General features: G+C 46.5%; 1 protein-coding gene and 1 pseudogene across 1 annotated transcript in view; both read left to right on the top strand.

Annotated features, from left to right (window-relative positions):
* The window catches only part of LOC147701819 (uncharacterized), a 786161-nt gene that overhangs the window by 565261 nt on the left and 203172 nt on the right, over positions 1–17728 (top strand). The gene's annotated exons all lie outside the window — the stretch shown is intronic.
* On the top strand, positions 3070–3728 carry LOC147701820 (homeobox protein Hox-B1-like; annotated as a pseudogene).

Here is a 17728-nt window from a genome sequence, read left to right as displayed (position 1 = left end):
GCGTTCTATCTCCCCTCCCACCTTTTAACCAAGGGAGTCAGCCACGCTATTAAAAATCCTTGTGACTGACTTACCTTTTTAATCACCACCACCTTCTCACAACTACACATTTCTTTTGCCCTCTCACACGCATGCACCATATGGCTGGAACAAAAGATCTCCGCAAAAGAGCCCCTTCGCGGGTGCCCATCAGACATTGCAACGCCAGTCTGACGAGGAGCAGGACCCATATGATGAAGCATGACACCTAGCTTGCTGGGTGTGTGAGGGTTCTAGTTCCCAAGAGGGGAATTTCCCTTTTCATTCCCCTCTTGGCTTTCCCTATACACATACACACTCTTCCTTCTCAGTCTTTCTGGGGAACTCTGTGCTTTATTTTGCTACTGGATGGTAGGCAAAACAGAGTGAGGGAGGGCGGTCAGTAGGCAACTCAGAAGGAGGGCAGAGGCAGCACAGAGGGAGGGTAAACAGGATGCAATACAGAGGGACGGCAGTCCACGGCAACACGGATGTAGGAAGGGCGTTTGGAAAGAAACACGTTTCGGCACCAGGGAAGGAGCAAGGGTGGATGGGAGGCAACAGGGAGGGATGGTGGGTTGGAGCAAACAGTGACAAATAGGCATCAGTGATGGAGGGTGGGTGGTTAGACAACAGGGAGGCAACACAGAAGGATAGTTGGCGGGTTGCAACACAGATTGCAACACAGTGGGTGAGTGGGTGGGATGCAACACAGAGGGCGGGTGGCCGGGATGCCAACACGGAGGGTGGGTGGGTGTAATGCTACACAGAGGGTGGGTGGGTGTAATGCTACACAGAGGGTGGGTATGGCAACACGGAGGGTTAGACAGCACAGGGGGTTAGGCAACAAAGGGGGTTAGGCAATACGGGGGTTAGGCAACACAGGGGGTAAGGCAACACGGGTGGTTAGGCAACACGGTGGGTTAGACAACACAGGGGGTTAGGCAACACAGGGGGTTAGGCAATACGGGGGGTTAGGCAACACGGGGGGTAAGGCAACACGGGTGGTTAGGCAACACGGAGGGTTAGGCAACACGGAGGGTTAGGCAACGCGGGGTTAGGCAACGTGGGGTTAGGCAACACGGGGTTAGGCAACAGGGGGGATAGGCAACACGGGGGGTTAGGCAACACTCAGGGTTAGGCAACACGGAGGGTTAGGCAACATGCAGGATGGGTGGGCCAGCGGTGAGCCCCACGGAGGGTGGGTGGGCGATCGGCTACACTAAGGGTGGGAGGTAACACAGGGAATGGGTGGGCGGGCGGCAGGCAACACTGACTGTGGTTTGGGGTTCGCTAGGCAACACGGAGGGTGGGTGGTAGGTAACACAGAGGGTGGGTGGGTGGTAGGCAACACTGGGTGGAGGGGCAATAGGCAACACATTGAGCGAGAGGCAACACATTGGGCAAGAGGCAACACGGAGGGTGGCTGGGTGAGAGGCAGCACAGAGGGTGGCTGGGTGGGCGAGAGGCAGCACGGAGGGTGGGTGGGCGAGAGGCAGCACGGAGGGTGGGTGGGTGTCGGGGCGGGTGTGAGGCAACACTGTTTAGGCGGCAACACGGAGGGAGGGTGGGCGGGAGGCAACACGTAGGGAGGGTGGGCGGGCAGGAGGCAACATGGACAGGCAACATGGAGGGAGGGTGGACATTCGTGTGAAAATAACCAAGTTTCAGTAATATTCGCGGTGTATGTAGCAGCCTTGAGTTATTGAAATAAGATTAACAAAATAACCAACAGTAACAAGGTTATCAAAAGTTATAACTCATCTCAGATGTCGTATGTATAATGTAGCAACTATGCACAGTTATTCTATTCACACTTTGCCTTTACCGCAAGCTGTCCTGCCATGAGCATAATTGTCTGCCAGTAGTTTTGGAACAGGGGTTAATTGTGCGGACCATGGTAGATTAAAATATCCGAACCAGCAGGAGATTCTGTTATTTTATTTGCCCGACACAAATTGTTTCTCGTCTGTTGGTGTAGCGCAGTACTACTTAAAGCCTCAACCTATTTTCTTCCAAAGGGATTTTGAATTGTCCATGTTTACAAAAAGCACACCAAGTACAAAAGCAAGTAGGAAGAAAACATCCTTTTACGAGTAATCCAACACATTGTTGCTCTGTGCACTGTGTCTTTTCCCAGCGAATATAAGAAAGGTAACAAGAGTGCTAGAAGCAGAGGTGCAAAAGGCGAATCGGGAATAACAAAAGGCACAAAGGACCAATTAACATGATACATCAACAGGGCACTGAGTCTCTCTGACTTACGAGTTTTATTTTGACAGAATGCATAGCATTTTTCAAATGTTTAAGAAATGCACCATTATCAAATTATTTTGGCTTTTATTGTACTGTTATCTAGTTAAACCAAAACACTAAGGTGGAGTATTTGCAAAGTTTAAACGCTTTCAAAACAAAACACTCGGAGTCTGAATGCCAGTCAGGAGAGAGAGAGATACAGACAGACAGACACAATATCTGAGAGGGTGAAAGGGGCTGGTATTTCAAAAGTTAGAATCGAAAATTGTTCTTGCCAACTTAACAACATCAATAATCACAGTTGTAACAAGACAACAACGCCCTTATTTGCCAACTTCATTGTGTGAACCTCCGGATGATGAAAGTCCGCTCAGGTAGTATTCAGAACTGTAACTTGCAGATTCTCACAGATCTCTTCGTGGAGTGTGCCCCCGCTGAGATTTCTCACTAGTATCCTATTGTTAAAGGTATTCGGTGTGATGAAGCTTCTCGGTGATAACAAGAAAAGCCTGGGAGTGAACTGAAACCAGTATGAATAGAAAGCAGATTTGAATCACGGCTTCCTCTGTATTCAATGTGAGCGTCAGCAAAGAGTGTGTTGTTATCAGATTGATGGGCCGGGTTTGATTGAAGTTTCTTTGTCATGCAAATGTCAGAGGGGTGATGGATGGGCTCAGATATGTGACAGGCTTCAGGAGGTCCTCTGCCATTGGCTCCTCGCCAGAAACACATGTCCTGGTGCAGGGGACGAGGATTGAAGGCTCGCCTACCATGGAAGAGAAGGTTCGCAGCTCTGACAGTCTATTCAAAGGTCTCGGGCGGGAGGAGTCTTCTCACACAGGTTGTCACTCCGCTGGCAGTGGCAGATGGACAATCCCAGGATGAACTCCTTTTTAGAGTTTGCAATTTGTAGCCGCGGAACGAGCGCCTACTCGCCCAAGGGCTACCACCACCCCCTGGACCAGGGTGCCCCAGCCTTCCCGGCCTGCTCAGGTGCTGACACTTACAATTAAGATGGGCGCTTCATGGTGAGGGGCAGCGCAGCTGTGTCCAGCCAGCTCCATCAACAGGGCTCAGCCTACCCATCGGGGGGTGGCCTGGCATACCCAGGCCAGGCGCCCGTGTACCCTTCTCAAAGCTGCAGCACGGGTTACGGGCACCAGTTTTACCTGAGCCAGGAGGGCGAGGAGATGTACTTCCAGCCCTCTGTATACCCCGCAAACACCGGATCCAGCCTCGGCGGCCTGACGGACACCTACTGCCCCTCCCCCGGCCTCTACCAGCAGCAGCACCCCTTTCTACAGGAGCAGCAGGGCTTCCTGCAGAGCACCTACACTCACATGCCGACCTCGCCTCTCGGAAACCCCGAACAGGCCTCCACCACGCACACCTTCGACTGGATGAAAGTGAAGAGAAATCCCCCAAAAAACGGTAAGTGGCTTTGTTCACTATAGTTTATAGAGCTCTTTAGTGAGCAGCAATGCTTCAACCAGAAGAACTGTCATCTATACAGTGCACTCACAGTGATCTCACGATCTGTCCAGTGCAGTCCCACAGATCTCACGCTGGAGATGCCTGTGTGATCCGTGCAGTGGACTCACACAGTTTTCATGTTCAGGGGCTCGAGAGGCCTGTGTGATCTTTGTAGTCTCACAGATCTCTTGTTCAGGGGTTGATGGTGTCTGCGTGATATGTAAGGTGTATTTACAAAGATCTCATGTTCGGGGGCTGGAGAGGCCTGTGTGATATGTGCAATGGACTCACACATATCTCATGTTCAAGAGTCAGTGATACCTGTGTGACAACCAGATAGTAAACAGACTGTGATCTTACCCTCATCTAAGACGTTAAGGCAACGCGGCCCAAACCGACTCCCGACTCCGCCCTGCATCTGGCTGAAGAGAGTAGAGACTGCAGGCCAGGGAGCGCATGCGGCGGGCGTGCTGTATCACTGCTGAGTGGGGGCTGGCCAAAATGATGTCCAGGGCCGTCATTGGTAGCGCTACCAAATTGACAGTCCTGGGATCCACATCGTACGCACTGCGCATGACACCACCACCACTAGGGGTGCGCGCGCGCACTGTGACATGCACTAGTTCCACTTCCTGCCTGCGCGAGTGCACTTTCCGCATTTCATGTCGGGCCGGGCCCACTGATCTGCGGTCTATTCTGCGGGGCCCCCTGGGCAGCTGCCCATACAGACCATGCCTAGGACCGGCCCTGGGACTGCTGCCGGCGAAGAAGGTAGAGCAAGATAAAGAGGAGGAAGCAGTAACAGGAGAAACAACAAAGATCGAGGCAGGAGAAGAAGATGTGGGTCATTCCATGCAGCGGCGGCGGCGGGTAAGGGAGGCGGGGGCGGCGGCGTGTGTGTTTCTGTCTGTGTGTGTGTGTTTGTGTGCACGCGTGCATGTGTGCGTCTGTCTGTGTGTATCCACGTGTGTGGGTGCCTACGGCCGGCCTGCGTAAGCGCGTCCACAGACCCTGAGCAGCTCGTGCACCGGTCTGTCTCCCTTGACAGGCATCTTAGCAGCAATAGGTCTCGAGCAAGACCTAAAAAGACGTTCAGTTCTTCGCTTGTTCCATACTTGCCACCCCCCTAACCCAATTTAATTTACCAAACCAAACCTCACATTCTAAGGGTGTCAAGTGTGTTTCTTGAAGTAACAATAACTGAGCTTCACTCGCAAGTCCCGGAATCTGCTCCTTCATGCTAAAGGACAAGAAGTTTAGTCTGATTTTCCTTGGCTTCTTTTGGTTCTCTTTAAGCCTGAAGGGGGTCCCTGTGTTCTCTTTGGATTTCTATCTCCAGGTCTTTACCTGGCTTGCTCCTGAGCACTACCTTGTTGAGTAGCTTGATCACAGAACGCTTGAGATACGAGCATTACCCCCTCCCCTCCCTTCAGGAAGATTTTCAGATTGTTATTTGCAAGAGGTTTTCCAGTCTCTAAAGATCATCCTGCAGGCCTGAATCTTTCATTCTCAATACCTCAGTCTCAGCAGAGTTGTGTTTTAGCTCCTGTTGTATTTTGCCCATATTAATTTCTAGGCCATAGTTTTCTGGGTGACTTTATCCAACTTTGCTTCTATGGTCTGGCACGTCCCTTGGATATTCTTCTAGTTATATTCCGATAACTCAAACCTTTTTTGTATCTTGGATCGAAGATCTAAGAGAATATTTTGGAGGGAGCTTGCTCCTGTGGAGCTTCTGGAGGTGGAACTGGGATTTGATGTTATCAAAGTTGTGTTGCTAACCTCCATTAAATTATTCTTTACTCGCTTCGCCCCTCCCTCACAATCTCCTACGGCATCTAGCATACTTTCAATGCCTCAAACCTACTGTTGGTCAACATTCCTGCGCTGGTTGCAGAACAATTTTGCACGGTATGTTGGCATCCAACCTCCCCAGCTTCTGTACCCTGGTGATTGGGAAGCCCCTCTGGAACAATCCCATCTGTCTCTGTAGTCGCTGGGGTCACACCCATGTTGTGCTCAACTCAGATGATTGGGCTACTGCCATTGTGTGCTGTGATTCTAAAGAATGAGTTAAGGGATCGTGTAATCTTAGAACTTATAGATATACCCCATGTAACTTTACCAGCACCTTTGCCCTGCCTCTAAATATATGCACCGCCCAACTTTCTGGCCAGTGATTTAGGGGGGTGCAGCCTTGAAGCTTTTACCAGTAAGGCACCTTTCAGATCTGTAACACAAGGAGTGCAGTTATCATCAGCGTCTGCATGGGTTGCCTCTCCACCCTTATCCTTATGCGTGGACAAACCATGCTCCCACCATGCTCCCCACCACACCGGAGCCTTGTGAGTATCTGCTGCGGTGTGGTCCCCCCTGAGCCTTGCACGGATAAAGGAGCCCTCACAGCGTTAGGTGACTCCATGCATGACAAAGTGATTGTAGTGTACTGATAGCTTCTTTCTCTGCTGCAAATGACGGAAAAGAACTGCTGTTGGGGGCTTTGCTCCTTCCTATGGCCCAGGCTCTCGCTTTTATGTCACTTTTCAGTGCTCCCACTCGAGCCATGCCTGAATCCTGGATGCTCCACAATCCGGGTGAGGCACAGCAGGCTGACACTCTGCCAACGCTGCTATTCAGAGAGATCTGGGCAGGTCTCTCCTGCCACAACTCATAGATGAGGCTGCCTGAATACACTACCCATTCTTACACACAGTGGCGTGTAGACGTTTGTGAGGGGCCTGCCAGGTACTGGAACAAGATTCCTTTAAAATATAGGATGGAGGGAGTGGTCCTGTCATTATAGGGATTTCCTCCATGGACTCCGATATGTGACCGCACACTAGCCGGCTGGTGGCTGCCCTCTAGCACTAAAGTATTTACTGTAACAATGTAAAAAGAACATTTGATCTACTCAGTAAAAATGGTCCTGTTGTCACACATTATTACTTTGAGAAGATATTTGAGAAGATGAACAGGATTTATATTGAAATTACTTTATTTCTACAAATGTAATTAAAAAGTTAAACAGCTGTCAGATAGGAATACAGAGCATGAATCCTCTGAAGAAGTGCAATAAATTGAATGTATTGATTATTCTCTTTAAAGGAATCTATGTTCTAAGAATATTAAGACAATCGTGAACATATTGCAGGTAAATGATTCGGAAGTGATTTGATTTGGGGACACCAGACTAGATAGCATGAACATAGTGTGTGATGATTTGTACTTGGTAAATCAGGATAGGGTACATGTGAAAATGAAGTATATGAATTGAATAAACTATATAAGTGTATGAAGTATGTATGCCTGGTGATATCTGAGAGGTGCACTCGGACCATTGTTTCATAATTGCAACTTTCGACTGCTAATTTGTCTCCAGCTATATCTTTTGGTCTTGTTCCCTGTTATTAAGGCTCAAAGGAAGACAAAGTAGGTGTATGGCTCTTGTATGTAGGTCTTCAACAAAATTAATAACCGAAGGATCTCATGGTATGGTCATTCCTGGGTTTTTCCACTGCTGTTCGTGCATGTAGGTAAGGATGTCATGCTCTTTTTGCAGGGTGTTTGGTCTCGACAGTGTTACTAATACTACTAGGATCACAAAAATAATTTGGTGAGACGGGTTCCCATACATTCTTTGAGCATGACACTTCACTAGCCTGTGCATTCAAGAGCCAGAAAGAAAACAGAAACAATCATTTAAAATGCAATGGTCTCGCCTTTGCAAAAGTTAGAGCTATTGGCATTGTAAATTACAACATTTTTACTTATGTGCTGGTTTTGAAAACAGATAAATAAATGGCATTGTCATTTACAATGCCAATAGCTTAATCTCTCGCAAATGTCACACGCAAACACACAGACCCACACACACACACACACACACACACAGAGCCCCACACACACACACAGAGCCCCACATACACACAAAGCAACACACACACACAGAGCCACATACACACACAGAGCCCCACACCCACACAGAGCCCCAAACACACACATAGCCTCCCACACACACAGAGCCACACACACACACACACACACACACACACAGCCACACACACACACACAGACACACACACACAGAGACCCCCACACACACACAGAGACCCACACACACACACACAGAGCCCTCCACACATACAGGACCCCACACACACAGAGCCATACACAGTCATGCACACACACACACTCAGCCCCCACACACACACTGAGCCATACACACACACACAAACACAAAGACCCGCACACACACAGAGCCCCACACACACAGACCCCCCCACACACACACACACAGAGCCCCACACACACAAAGAGCCCCCCACACACACATACACAGACACACAGAGCCACACACACACACAGAGCCACACACACACACAGAGAGCCACACACAGAGCCACACACAAACACACAGACCCACACACACACAGAGCACCACCACACACACAGAACCCCCCACACACACAGAACCCCCCCACACACACAGACCCACACACACACACAGAGCCCCACACACACACACACAGAGCCCCACACACACACAGAGCCCCCCCACACACACAGACACACACACACAGAGCCCCCCCCACACACACAGAGCCCCACACACACTGAGCCCCCCCACACACACAGCTCCACATTATACGCGTGCCTGTTGATGAGAAGGGACTAGGAAATTAATTTGTAAATCATATAATATGATGACATGGATTACATCAAACAATTACTGGGGAGGACAGTCATGAGGACTAGGTTGGCAAGGTAGTATGGAAGGATATGATTAATGTTTAATTATGGAGGTTAATTTACAGACACAATGGAAAAGGCAACAAAACATCAACTTTCATAACACAGGGCATGTGCTACAAACACAAGGATATGCCACTAAACTGCTGATTCTCCAACAAAGGTAAGATTGTTAGTCTTAAATTTTGGCATTGTTAAAATCAGTGGAGATTAACAACTGTATGAAGTGGGAGGATGGTTTGCATGGTGGGCTATAGGAGAAATCTTGTGGTGGGGAATTTAGCTGTGACCACCAAACATTAGTTTGGCTTCGAGAGGGATATGCAAGCGCACAATCTCTCTCTCTCACACACACACACACACACACAGGGCTACTGTCAGTAGCTGGCCCGAAAGAGCGATACCTGGAGATCGGGGAAGGTGTTGTGGATAGTGTAGTACATCAGCCGGTTAGACTGCACTTCGCCACTGTGATCTTGTCGTCGGCTCCTTCGCGGGTCTTGCCCTTGCTTTTCTCACCCAAGACACCCACCTCCCGCACTTCTCGCACCTTGTCTCCCCTGCGCTTCGCAGCTAGCAGAAATACAGCTAGCAGTTTACGCAGGTCAACATGTTCTACAGCCACAGGCGCCTGTCCATCCTCTTCTTCCACGGGCAGCAGGAGAGCGGACAAGCGGCCACCCAGGAAACCTGCATATAGGTGGTAGAGCACGCCCAGAGCTAGCAGTGCTAAAACGCCTATGCCCAGCGGCGACAGGTAGATGCCCATGGGAGCCATGGTGGGGTCTAAGAAAACCTGTGGCAGGCCGACGTCACTTTGGAGGGCAAAGAGCTACCAGCACTATCAACAGCCCGGCGCTGTTAACCAGAAACGCTTGGCAGTGACGATTCGAGAAGGAGTACAAGGGGTAGCGACTTGTCACGAACTAGACTGAGCACGCTGAATTCTTAATAGAAGTAAACTAAACCCGGAACACGTAGTATCTTTTCCCGTAGGCAACTGAAGAATTTATCCTCACATAAGATGGCATCCCCCTGCAGCTTGTTTGAGCCGTTCTAGCTTTTTAGTTTTTAAATATTCAGATGCTTTCTCCAAAATAGGCAGCAATGAAGCTCCTGGAGGCCATCTTTTGTTTACATTCTAAAGCAAAGTTCGATAGGCCGGTTACTGACAAATGAGCAGGCGAAAGTTCTACCACGCACGCATGCTGCAATCCCCGCCCTCCATCTTTCCTCGCTACTACTGATAAAAGCAAGGCTTACGAGGACCGGGGCCAGGAAATGAAAACAAAATACCAAATCAACTCGATCTACCACAACTCTAGAATCATCGCTCGCGTAAACTTTTCTATTTTAACCCCGTCTTTTTCAGACTGGGTGCCCCGACTTCCTCCTGTGGTAAAAGGTTCCTTATCTTCTTTATGGGGCCATCTGGACCCATAAAGAAGATAAGAAACCTTTTACCTCAGCAGTAAGTCAAGGAGCCCAGTCTGAAAAGGACGGGGCTTAAAGAGAAAGAAGAACGTCACTAGGACCTCTTCTCCAATGGCTGATCACCATTTAGGACGCCAGCCAATGGAAAATAGGGGCGGGGCTTAACCTCGTTAGTAGAAAATACCCTACATCATTAAATCTCGTCAGCGAGACTGCGCATGTGCGCAGCCTACACTAGCCAAGACTTAAAAATGAGGAATAATGATGGTAAAATGGGACAGACTAAGAAAGTAACGCAGAGGGAGAGAAGTTTAAATATGGCATGAACAAGCAATGGCAAATAGTAGAAAGGAGAGGCAAAGAACTTACAAGCAACTGCTCAAAATTGACTGGGAGTAACAACGGTAGACAGAATAATTATTAATCAAGTAAATGTTTAATTTCCAATACAAAAGTAATTAACAATAACATTATATTAAGGATAATGTCAATTACTTTCCACCCTATTCCCCTACAAACCAACCATTACTAACTTAATGTAAAAAAATGAAATATTTAAAACTGCAAACTAAAATATAAAAAGTTAATAATAACTATTCTAACCATAATAACACATACAATTAATATGTTAACTAATATATGTTAACCCCTTCAGCGCGGCGCGAATTTTCGCGCTGTGCTGAGGGTTCTAAGGTTCTAACGGGCTCATGACGGAACGGTTCCGTCATCAGCACAGCTCACCCGTAGCTGATGACGGAACCGTTCTGTCATCAGCATGGAAGGGGTTAAATTAAACAAAAAACTATATTTTTTACAACTATATTTAGGTAAACGATAATGAACAATATTGTTGAAAATGACAATAAATACCATAAAATGATATTCTTAACAACAATATTCTGTGATACAATATTTCTGTATTAACTATATTTTTTTAATTATATTTATGTATCATACATAATCATAATGTCAAAAACTATTTTTATAACACCCAGAAAGCGAGAAAAAGGAAAAACATGAACAAAAAGGAGCGACAGAAAACACATTATTTAATTAATTTATTTATTTGTTTATTTATTTATTTATTTGTAAAGCATAGACTACCACTCGCGGGCATCCTGGTACTAGGACTCCGGTGGACACAAGAAATAGCGAAAAACAAGAACTCAGATGCAACAGAGAAAACACTCAAAGCAGCCAAGCAAAGGAACTGAGAGCCACATAGTTAAGTGGAAAAAGAGGAAATATGGCAACATTCGTAATAAAAAATGAAGGTTTTCAGCTGTTTGCAAAATATTTGGTGAGAGGTGATTTCGCAAAGGTCGACAGGAAGGCTGTTTCAAAGTTTAGACTTTAGTATTATGAAAGACCTTCTCTCAGAAAGGTCTCTATGTAAATGAGGAATTGAAAGCAGAAAGAAGCCCTTCAGTAAGGAGTCTGGGAGATTCAGCAACTACTGGGCAAACTCAACTTTGCAGGGAGAGTCACCCCTGCAGGAAGAACATTCCCTAAGCGATTGGCATGGCTGACAAGGGGCCTCATCCAGAAGCACCATAGAATCAGGCTGATGGTTGGGGTTAAACAAGACCGCCTGCAGCAGAAAGCTTTCCTAGACAACTTCAGCGGGACACCAGTCTATTATGAGCCTTCATTGACTGCAGAGGAATTGAACCTTTTTACCAATGCTGCAGGGGGCGAGGTCTTCAGCACCCTTCTGGGTTCAGCCTGGTGCACTGCTCAGAGGACAAACAAGTGGCATGAGACAGACCTGACAAAAAACATTGCAGTCTCATTATGTGATAAAAAAGTGACCAATAAGCATATGACTCTGTGGTCAGATTACCATGCATTCGATAAACCTGGGCACAGCTAGTAGCCCTATGGTCTTGGGTCTGTTACTGCACTTGGTGAGCTGTCGGTTGAGCACCAAAATAGTGATAACAGTTTGACGTGTTATGATACGATAACTCATTCGTGGATGTGCTCTCTCGTTTTCAGTGAAAATGGTTCTACCAGCTGGCACGGTAGGCAGAGGAACAGATGACACTATTCCTCATCAGCCTTTGGGTTGTGGTAGAACAGACCTAGCAGTCCTTGTTGATAAGACCCTCACACCCAAAACCGCCACCACATACCGTAAGTGCTGGGTGCGCTTCCAGAGGGTGATGGGTGGTATCACCATACAGGGGGAGCGCAACAGAGGCTGCCTTTTCTTTACCATTTATTGGGGCTTATAGAATCAGCGAGCTGAAGGGTCACTCCAAGAACAACCCAAGGGTGACCCAGGGAATACATGTCTGTGACTAAAACATGTATACATGGGAGAGAGTCACATGGTGTTGAACCTGTACGGTCAAAGGCTGACCAGGAAGGAAAGGGCAAACTCACTCGGCTGGATTGCTGTGCATCCCTGGAAAGCTGCCCCATCTGCTTAACGTGGATTTACCAGCATGGCAGACCACAAAGGGGCACCCTATTGTTTATACACCTCAATGAAACATATCTGCATATGGCATTAGCGCGGGCGGGTCTTGCACCAGGAATGTCAGGTTGCATTCCTTCATTAAAATGTGGTGTAGTTCTGGATGACTAGTAATGGGACAAAGTCCAGAACAACTTGGAAGGAGAAGTGGTAGAGGATACATTTGAACTAGGAAAAGTTGAGGAGAGTAAAAATAGGACAGAGCAATCTGAAAACATACAGAGTAGTTAAGAAAGGGACATAGCTTAGGCTAGCTAGGACTTAAATGCATTCTAGAATATGCCACATACCTGGAAAGTTAGAAATATTGATAACTAAGGATGAAACCCCCTCATTCTTGATAAAAAATGTGGCTAAGACCATAAAACGGTAATCAATCTAGTATCTAGAAAGTACATTGCGGAAGCAAGATGGCGGATTGAAGCCGCTGCAGCGACGTCCTCTTATAGAGATCTCCCTCCTGTGAAGTTAATGGCATGCCAACCCAACTGATCGATTGCGAAGAACCGAGAAACTGAGAACTGAGAACAACTGACCGCTAATGGATAGCGGGTGACCGAGTGACAGAGACTCGCTGATGGTGATTGCTTTTGATTGCTTTGCTGACCGGGATTGTCCGGCGCTTGGCGTTTGGCGTCTGGCATCTACTACTTACCGCTCGACTCAGCTGGGCTCGGCTGGGCGGATTGCTGACTGAGGACTGCGGCTGCGGACTGCGGCTGCAGCGAGGGCGGAACTGAGGCACTGAGGCACCGAGACCGGGGCAGGAGAAAGCGAGGAGTGGTGAGAGGACCTGCCGCCGGAGCTGCTTTTGTGATGATGTGCTGTTTCTGCGGCTTCTACCCGCCTCCTTACCAAAGCCTACTACAAAGTTTTCAAATACAAAGTTCCCATACAGCGCCGTTTTCCCCGAGTGAGAGCTACTTGTTAGCGCATTACCAGGGGGCTATTAGTTCAGAGATTCGAGGAGCACCGTCCTGCTCCATCCAGCACTGACAAATATTATCGGTGAGGCTGACAACTGACTACTGCCGATATAACTAGGACTTGGCCAGACAAGAAGAACGGGTACGAAGGACTACCCTTATGGCTCTCATGGCTCCCAAAAACACAAGGCAGAATAAAGCTCTGCTGAAAGGTACTTCCTTGAAGGAAGAATCAGAAGATCGGAGGAGAGGAACGGACGAAGGGAGAGCACAGCCGCTCAGACCTATTTCACCTGCAGTGGTTGCACGCACGCCTCGCTTCAGTCAACCGGAGCCCCAAGCTGGTAAGCCACATCCTAATCTCCCCCTTACTATTCTGAATGTAAAGGAGAAAGCGACTTTGTCTAAATTAAAAACTAAAACAAAAGAGGATGATCTTTCTGTTAAGGCTACTAATAAGACCAAGAAGATCAATAACATTAGTAGCAAGGCTACTCAACAAGGGGAATTAAATAACGACGTACCATCAGGGGGAGAGCCAGACTGTAATTCACAGGGGGAGAGTAACCTAAACAAAGGGGCATTTGCGCAATCCACGCTGAATACTATAACCGGGCCTTCGGAGGCCTCTGAGGCTTCTAATGGGGGGGTTAAATCAGAGACGAACACTGACATTGACACTGATGTACATGATATCAATTTACTTTTACAAAACGATATGGCTCCCATAGTCACTCCACTAATTCCTCAACCTACACACCTACAACTAAAAGCACAGATACTGATGTCACCATCGAATACAATTCTGGAAGAGAAAGGCTCCAGTATCGATAATGACACAGGGAATACTGAGGTTAATTCAATGCAGGAAATCAACTCTAATGATGAGTATGAGGAATTTGTGGAAGGAACTGAAGGAATGGAGGAAGGAGTGGAGAATGCCCAAGCTCAAACAAGAAGGGAGAAATCCTCTGCTATTAAAAGAAAGGAGAAAGCAAAAGTAAGAGCTAAGAAAGGGAAGACCAAAGATACAGCAACACTGCTTACAACTCTACTATCAACAGCTGCAGGAGCTATAAGAGGGAACATAATCAAAGATCAAATCCCCTTACTTAAGTGGATGCAGGTTAAAGGGGGCCCTCAAAAACAGTCTACTGTATTACCAGGAAACCACGCCTTAGAAGCTGATAACTCACAAGACTATACTCTTAAGACCTCTTACAGCAAAGGGGACTTACCAAGTTTAGACCTAGCTCAAAACTCAATAACCAATTTGGCTCCCATCACTATGGTCTCCACGGATGTCACACCTGCAAGGCTTCACACACCAATTGGGTGTGCAACATCTAATCTGAGAGATAACTCCTTTATATCTACCACCCCATGCAACGAAGCAACAGCATTACCGGTTATATCAGCTACAATGGCTACACCCATTACATCTCCTGTTACATCTCTCATTTTTTCTCCTACTCCTTCTCCAACAGAGACTTCTTCTTCATCTTTGGACCTAATCTTCAAAACATTAATGGTCCATCATGAAGAGTCTCAACAACACTTTCGCCAACTAAAGGAAGATAACTGCAAGATACATACCTGTCTACAGGAAGTCACTAACAAGCTAAGTGGAGTCACTAAAGATATTGAAGAACTACAGCAGAGGGTAGTTGACGTCGAGGAAACACTGGCCACTACTACGGCCTCCACAGGAGAACATAAGGAAGACATTGAGACCTTGAAGAACAAAGTTGAGGATCTTGAAAACCGACAGAGGCGCCAGATTTTAAGAATTTTTGGAATCCCCGAAGGGTCTGAAGGCTCCGACGCAAGGGCCTATCTGGTCCAATTATTTCAAAGGCATTCCCGGACCTTGGGGATTGGGATTGGGACTGCCAACTCCAACGGGTACATAGACTACCGATCATTTCTAAAAACAAAGAGAGCAAATACCCTCGACCAATTCTGGCTTATTTCGGCAATTGTTTGCTAAGACAGGCAATTTCAATTAAAGCTCGACCGAATACACCGGTGACTTGTGATAATGTAACTTTCTTTGCTAAATCAGACCTCAGTAAGGCTACTATGGACAAAAGATGGGGGCTGCGGAAATTGATAGATCCTTTCAAGTCTAGGGGGGCCACAGTATATCTTCAAGAACCCGCACGTCTTAAAGTTATAAATGCAGGGCACACTTATTTTTTTAATGACGTTATTGAAGCAGAGCAATTTCTGGCGAAAATGGACACCTAAACTTAAGTAGTCAGCCCTACAGAAACCTAGAACCTGAAAGTTACGAATAACCCCTTTGTTCTTTATTTTTACTAACTAAAAAAGCACGTTTTTTGGGTTGGGATTGGTTGGGATCTCGTATATGAGTTTAATATGGAGGGGGAGATCGTGGGGAGGCCTCTCTGGTTAGCTGCCCTTTCAGCGGCAGCAGAAGATAGTGGGAGGCTTCCGGGTAGGTACTTGGTGCAGGACCTCTAGACCAGGGGGAGAGGCTCAAGGGGAGAGGGCTGAGGGGAAAAGGGTTAGAGCAGGGGTCTCCAAACCGGTCCTGGAGGGCCGGATCCATGCCAGATTTTTAAAATTACTACATGTATCTCAATGGGGATTACCAAAAAATCCGGCATGGATCCGGCCCTCCAGGACCGGTTTGGAGACCCCTGGGTTAGAGGAAATAAGGGGGAAAGCGACAGCACAAGCACATGTACAGACCTGAATAATGATTTAAAGAATAAATGCAATGGGCACTGTTTACAGAGGTTAAAATCGAATAAATGTATCAAATAAATTGTCTAGCATGGAATGTCTCTGGTCTCAACAATAGAACTAAAAGACAATTAGTCTTCGAAGAACTGAAAATGTATAACCCTCACTTTGCTCTTTTAAATGAGACCCATATTCTCTTTCAGGATCGTAAAATGATGGAACAAGGGGGATATGAATTGATTACTTGCACCTCTTTGAATGCACCAATTAGGGGGGTTGCCATACTTAAGAAGAAAACTTTTAAGGTGGAGGTACTTAGAACTGCTGCAGATAACGCCGGTAGATGGGCATTAGCACAACTTAACCTAACGAATTCAAAATATGTACTATCGGCCAGATTCTTGAAAGACCCATTTTGCGAGTCTGAAATAGCAATTCATAAGGAATCGCTATTACAGACTCGCAAAACGGGATTCATGTAGGAATCGCAAAATTAAATGCGATTCCTACAGATTCCTTATTTACGATTAGCAAATTGCTAATTGCAAATAAGGAATAACTCCCCATTCATTCCTATGGGCCAAAAGGCCCATAGGAATGAATGGGGAGTATTCCTTATTTGCGATTAGCAATTTGCTAATCGCAAATAAGATAGCGATTTGAAGGGTGCCAGGGTTGTCCAAAGGACACCCTGTAGCACCCCTTAAATGCACATTTCAACAGGTGTTGCGCACACACATGTCTTAAGGACATGTGTGTGTGTAACATGCAACTTAGAAAAATGCTTTTAAAAGCATTTTTCTAAGTTTTCGCTATTTACCACGAGGTTTGACCTCGCAGTAAATAGCGGCCGAAATTTGCGATTTCGCAATTTTAAAATGTTTCAAGAATAGCATTTAAGGAATCTCTAATAGAGATTCCTTAAATGCTATTCCTCGCAAATTTGCGAGTTTCTAAATAGCGATTTTTGCATTTGGGATGATGAATCCCAAATGCAAAAATTGCACTCGCAAAGGGCCAGATTCTCAGAATCTGGCCCTTTGCGAGCGCAAATATGATTGATGAATCAGGCTGTAGGTGCCTTGTACGGATCTAACATTGATGATGCAGGGGTTTTTGATCGTCTCAATATTGAACTTTTGGACTGGGAAGGGGACATAATAATGATGGGGGACTTTAACTGCGTTATGAACTACACCAGGGGCACGACCAAGATGAGTCCATCACAGCGTATGCGTAAAACGAGGGCAGCTATTTCAGAGCTATACATATTACTATGCCCCCCACCAAATGTGCTCCAGCATTGACATGGCATGGACGACTGATCGTGTTTTAGAGGGTTGTAAAATAGAGATCTGTCCAAAAGCAACTTCGGATCACAATCCCATCATACTACTGTTTAATATTTTATCTACTAAACCGGCTGCCAGGTTATTTTCTTTTCCAAGATATTTGTTAACAGACACTTTTTTTGTTTCTCAATTGAAGAAACATATCAAAGAATTCTTGGAATTAAATTTGGACTCATTACACCCCATCTTAGGGGGACGTACATCAAAAAATAAACCTTTACTGGAAATAAAACTGACTACCCTCCGGTCTAAAACTAAAACATTTTTAAGAGAAAAAGTTAGTTCGAAACTACACAAATACAAACAGTCGCAATATGAAAGCGGTG

The sequence above is a fragment of the Lissotriton vulgaris genome, chromosome 7, assembly GCF_964263255.1.
Source record: "Lissotriton vulgaris chromosome 7, aLisVul1.2, whole genome shotgun sequence".
NCBI classification, from domain to species: Eukaryota; Metazoa; Chordata; class Amphibia; order Caudata; family Salamandridae; genus Lissotriton; species Lissotriton vulgaris.
Note: the sequence above shows the minus strand (reverse complement) of the source record. Positions and strands in the feature narration are given on the sequence as shown.